Raw genomic sequence first — 6,000 nt, 5'->3', positions numbered from 1 at the left:
CGGGGCTTGAGGCCTGAATACGCTGCGCGCGCACCGTCCCCCGGAGGCGGGGCTGGGTCTGAAGCCCAAAGTGACTGCGCGCGCAGTGTCCGGGGACGCCGGGAAAGGAGCTGCGGACGCGCTGGGTATCCAGGGGGCGGGGTGGGGGCGGGGTGTGGGCGGGGCGCGCGCTGTGTCGGGGGAGTTGGGTGTGCACAGGCGGGTGAGAGCTGGTACACAGATTCAAATTCTAGTGGTCAAAAGCCGGAAACCGAGCGTGTAACACGGGTGTTGCACCAGGTCAGGTGCGCTGGGCAGGGCTGAAGGTGGAGGCAGGAGAAGAGCACCTGAGGCTGGGACTCTGAAGGCCCCTTAACGGAGGGATACATTACCAGGTGTAACCCAGATGCGAGCTATCCGGGATGACTGATAACCTTAAGCGGCCGCTTTCAACCTGCAGAGAATATGGTGACGACGGGCTGGGAAATGAGACCCACATCAATGTTTGCGTTTGTCTTAGGAAGTAAGGCCAGTCTTGTCAAGAAACATTTCAGAGGGGGAGAGCAAGTTGCAAATCATTTCCACCTGTATCTGTGGATCACGAGTCCACAGCATGGCATTCTATTTCTGCTCTATTTCCTGCTGTGTTTTCTGCAGCCCCATTCACTCATTTGCTGTACACCAAAATTTTGGTGTCAACATGACTTTTCCCTCCTTCATCCCCTACAATTATCAATATGCATAATCTTCAATTTAAGCATTTTTGGAGCTCTGATTATGTTAGCGTTTAAAATTCACAGCTCCCCCCCCCAAAAAAAAAAAAAATCCTAAACAAATCCCAAGTTGCAATGTTTCAAATCAATTCATGGCTATCAAGTATCCACAGTATGATTCACTACATTTTTAGTAGTTTAGAGCTTTATTGGTAAAGCTAAACCATCCACTCAATAAACCTTTCTCCTTAAGAAATTAGTAAATAAGAGTACAAAAAAAAAAAAAAACACCACACCTATTTTCTCAATCTACCCTGTCTGCCACATGCTTCTTGATCTCCTATGTTGAAGCCATGCAATATTAGCATATGCACATGCCATGCTGTTACATGCTGGACACTGAAGTGCTTTACATAAATTAACTAATCTTAATACAACCCTGTGCGGTTGTATCTCCTGCTTTTCTCCTTGGAGGAAATTGAGGCAGACAGTAAAAAGTCACACTGTTAGATGGCAGAGCTGTCCTAACTTTTCGTGTATTCTCAATAGTGTCCAGAGCACTCCTGTTCTAAGTCCAAATATGTCATTCCTTGGCTCAAAACTCTTCAGTAGGCCCTTTATTTTATGCTATGGCCTACAAAGCCCTGCACTTGACCTCAGCCCTGTCTCCTCTGTCCGCCTTGCTCTTGCTGCCCCAGTCTCCTCACTCCAACGTAACTGTTTCATCTGCCCAGAATCCTCTCCCCAGATAACCTCCCTGCTCACTCCTCTTTAAATCTTTACTGTCACCTTCTTAGCAGAGCCCTTTCCTGTTCATCCATTTAAAAGTACAACTTGGGAAATAAAAGAAAAAAAATAATAAAAATTAAAAAATGCTACTTAGGAAATAAATTTTTAAAATAATTTTTAAAAAATGCAACTTGACGGTTGGGGATGTAGCTCAGTGCAGCGTCTATTTCCTGCCACTCCAACACTTGACACGATCTGGAGTAGAGGATCCAACACTTGACATGGTCTGTTAGAATAGAAGACTCAACACGACACGGTTCTGTTGATCGTCCTCCCTCTTGAGGGCCATAGGCGTGGTATGTCTCCATGTGTAGTTACTTTTTAATATTAATAATCAATATATCATTAGAAACTTATAGGAAAAACTTTGGGAAGGCTTTACTGTATTGGGACACAAAATAGTGCACAATAAAAATTTGGCATAGATAAAATATATGAAAATAAACATGTAGTTGTGCTCATGTTAAAAGGAGCCTGTGTGTGATTGCTTTAGTATAATAGATGGATAAAGAGGCATTCCTCTGAGCTTGGATCCGGTGTTTAGCCTTTGTTGCTTTCTTAGTTTCAGTAGTTGATTCTAGAGACACTTTACATAATAAAAACACTTTGGTTAGTCATAAATATAATTTGTGCTTTTCCTATGTTTAGTCTAATTCTTTAAGAATCAGAATAAGATTGTAGTTTGCCATTATATGAAATTAGAATAGACTACATATTAACTATAAGTTGATTTCTTTGCCCTTTAGTAATAGTAAAAGTTTCTCACTGTTAAACACTGGAGTTCATGGTGGGGGTGGTTTCTCAGAAAAATCTAGTGACGTGTTTGTTCTGAAGGTTGAAGGCTGGCAGATCATGGTGCCCTCAGTTTAGCTGGGAGACGAGGTTGTTTTAATCTAGCTGGGAAATAAGGTTGTTATGGTCTGGGCTGTCATGCAGAGAAAATGTGTACTTTGAGAAGAAGCGTAGATTGTACTTTTGAAGGTTTTTTTTTCTTTTAAATTAACCATAAAATGATATGATCATTAGTAAAGAAAAATATCTATAAAAAGGCTGGCAGAAAAAATAAAGACAGATTCAGCCTCAGAAGGTCTGGTGTCTGTGTGTGCTGTTTCTCTACTGCGCCAACGCCGCCCATCCACCTAGGACCCCTGACCTTGCTAGCGCTGGACCCTGGCTGCTCAGTAGCACAGCGCCTATCTAGCAGGCATTTGTGCTCAGCAACACAAAAACAAACCTTCAGTGCCACCGCATTTCCCTCCACAGCATGGTCTTCTTCATGGCACAGACCTCCTCACGCGGTGTCAGGTTCACCTCCTGACTCTGGCATATGAACTCCATGGGAGTGAACACTAGTATGCGGCACTCAATATAGGGCACATAATGGGCGCTCCATAAACACGCCCCAGACAGACAAGGAGATGCAGAGTGAGAAGTAAGGGGCAGTCAGCAGAGTGAAGAAAGATGACAACCTGCAGAGTCGGAGACAAGAGGGAAAGATTGCCCTGGCTGCATCCCATCCCTGGCTTTTCCTGCTGCTAAATTTTTGAGACTAAGAGGTCTCTGAAAATAAGTAAGTTATCAAGCTATACAGATGGTAGCCAAAAGGAAAAAGGACCAGTCCTGGAAAAAATTCCCTAACCCACCAGCAACATGGCCAAACAACCACAGGGAAGATGTTCACTGCACCTAACGGGTTAGGGTGTTTTTTTAATGAAATTTTGAAAAGAAACATAAGTCACTTACATCGAACGCACACTGGCTATACATAAGAGGGACAGGATAACACAAAAAAGGCCAATCCTAGGGTAGAAGGTTGGTCCATAAAGAATAGTTTTCTATTTCTTGGTTGATTCCAAAAGCAGAATAAGATGTGGCCTTGTTGGGCAATATTCAGCAAACAGGAAAAAAAAAATGTGGAGCAGTTTTCTTTCTGTTGATTTGACTTGAAGCTGTGAGTTCAAATGATCTTATTTCTCTTCTTCCATTCTCTGGCCTGTAACTTAATTGAGGACATCTCAGAATTCTTATCACTTCCCTGGTCTTGGTCAGACACCTGTGGCCTGCACGGATCCACTGCCACGCTCTTTGTTGAAGTCTAAGATAGCCAGAGTGCTTTTATTTTCTGAGTTGAGTCTTTCGGAACTGAGAAAAGCACTGTGCTTCTATAAAAAATGCCCTGTAATATGAAAACCCCAAATCTCATAATTTACAAAAATCAATCAAGCTGGCCCTGATCACCCCAGGCTGTTGCACTGAATACATTAAAGTATTCCCACAGCTTTTGACCTTTCGGCAGGGAATCTTATTTTTCCTTTCAGCTCCCAGGATTTAGGATAGTTGCTGGCATTCCTGGTGAATATTCAATACATGGCTGTTGAATAAACTCTGGGAGGAAAGGTGGAGATGGCACGTGTGATGTTATAAGGAAGGAGTGGATTTATGATGAAAATTTGTTTCTACATAAATATCAAAGTAGAAAATTCAATACAGGGATGGTTGAGAATAAATGCAGACCATACATGCCTAGCAGGAAAAGAAACTAAAAGACCTGACATTCCCAACATGAATTCTGTACTTTGGCATGAATTATCACCTGGGAAATGCAACAGTGGCCTTCAAGTACACTACCAGGCAGGCTCCCCAGAGGCCACTGAGCACAGAGACTCACAGACCATAGTTTATTAAAACAATTTAAAACAGGGAGACAGATGTGGTAGCATCACATTCCTGTAATCCAGTGCCTCAAGAGGCTAAGGCAGGAGGATTCCGAGGCGGAGACCAGCCTGGGCAACACAGTGAAATCTTGTTTCAAAATAGGCCCAGGGATGTAGTTCACTGGCAGAAAAGTTTCGATCACCAATACAAAAAAAAAATAGCCAAAAACAGGGATAAGCAAAGTCATCAGAAATAGGTGCAAGCCTGGTAAAAGAGGCCTGCCACCTAAATCCTGAGTTCCACAATGTTGCACCTCACTCCTTCTTGTACCCCTTCACCACATGGCTCTGTGTCATCAGCATCTCTGAAGACAGATCTGAAGACCAAGGGGTTGTAGCAGAGACCATCTCTTATAATAAACACATCCTAAAAGCTTTCCTGTGTATTTTACAAACATATTAAACTTTAATAGAATCTAATTTTCTCAAAAGCAAATACACATTTCAATTATATTTTTAATGCAACATAAAGAAACAACCTTGCTGCCTGTCAAAGCCTAAATTAAATAATGTAATCTGAGTCACATAATTAGATTATCAACTCTTATTCAGGAGCAAAGGAGAAGTCCTAATAAATGCATTAAAGCAGAAGACAGGAACAAATAGATTTGCAACTGGTTTTGCACATGCTGATGACTTGTAAAGAAACAAGTGATGAGCTGTCATTAGATATGGGCCCTGGGAAAAGAATCTAACTCCTGTCCTTCACATGTTTACTAACGTGACATTAGTTTCATTAGACTGATTATGCACCATAGAGCTAGAAGGTGCATGAGGAGGCAATGATAATGGGCTTTCTTGTCAACAGTGTTTAAAAAGAAGCTGGACAATTTATAGGTGGGTTGCATTAAAAGTAGCAAAGGATAAAATATCTGTAAATCATGTATCTTATAAGCATGAAGTGTACAGAATAGAGTTCCTATAACTGAAAAATTAAAACAATCCAAGTAAAAAAATAGGCAAAGGACTTAAACAGATGATGCTTCAAAGAAGATATATAATGGCCAACAAGCACATGAAAAGATGCTCAACATCACCAAGTATAAGAGAAATGCAAATCAAAACCACGTTGAGATTCCAATTCACACCTGCTAACATGGCTATAATAAAGTTTTATAAGTGAAAACAAGTGCCAGTGAGGATGTAGAGAAATTGGAACTCAACACATGGCTGGTGAAAGAGTAAAATTGTACTGCCACTCTGAAACACTGCTTGGCAATTCCTCAAAAAGCTTAACCTAAGATTGCCAAAACCAGCAATTCCACTCTTCAGTAAATATCCAATAGACTGGAAAGCTAGGACTCATGCAGATATTTTTATGGCAATGTTCATTACAACATTATTCATAATTGCCAAAAGCCAAAAATATTTCAAGTGTCAATGAATAGATGGATAGACAAAATTGGGCATCTACATACAATGGAATATCATTCAGCATACAAAGAACCAAGTTCTGAGACATGCTACAACATGGATGAACCTTGAAATCATTATGCTAAAGATAAATATTGCATGATTCTATTTACATGAACAGTCACAAAAGGCAAATCCAGAGACAGAAAGCAGGACAGAGGTTACTAGGACTGGGTGGAGACGGGGATGGGAGTGATTACCTAATGGTTACAGAATTGCTGTCTGGGTGATGAGAGTTTGGAAATGGTAGTGGTAATTGTGCAACACTGAAGATTAGCGTCAGTGAATTTTAATAGTTCAGGGAACAGTGGCATGAACAGGTACACTTGTTTCCAACGAGAACACCCCTCTGTCATTATGGATATGATTATGGTTGAGAGCATCAAGATTCT

This window comes from Sciurus vulgaris (genome assembly GCF_902686455.1).
Source record: "Sciurus vulgaris genome assembly, chromosome: 7".
Classification (NCBI taxonomy): domain Eukaryota; kingdom Metazoa; phylum Chordata; class Mammalia; order Rodentia; family Sciuridae; genus Sciurus; species Sciurus vulgaris.
The sequence above is the reverse complement of the archived record's forward strand: the minus strand, read 5'-3'. Positions refer to the sequence as shown.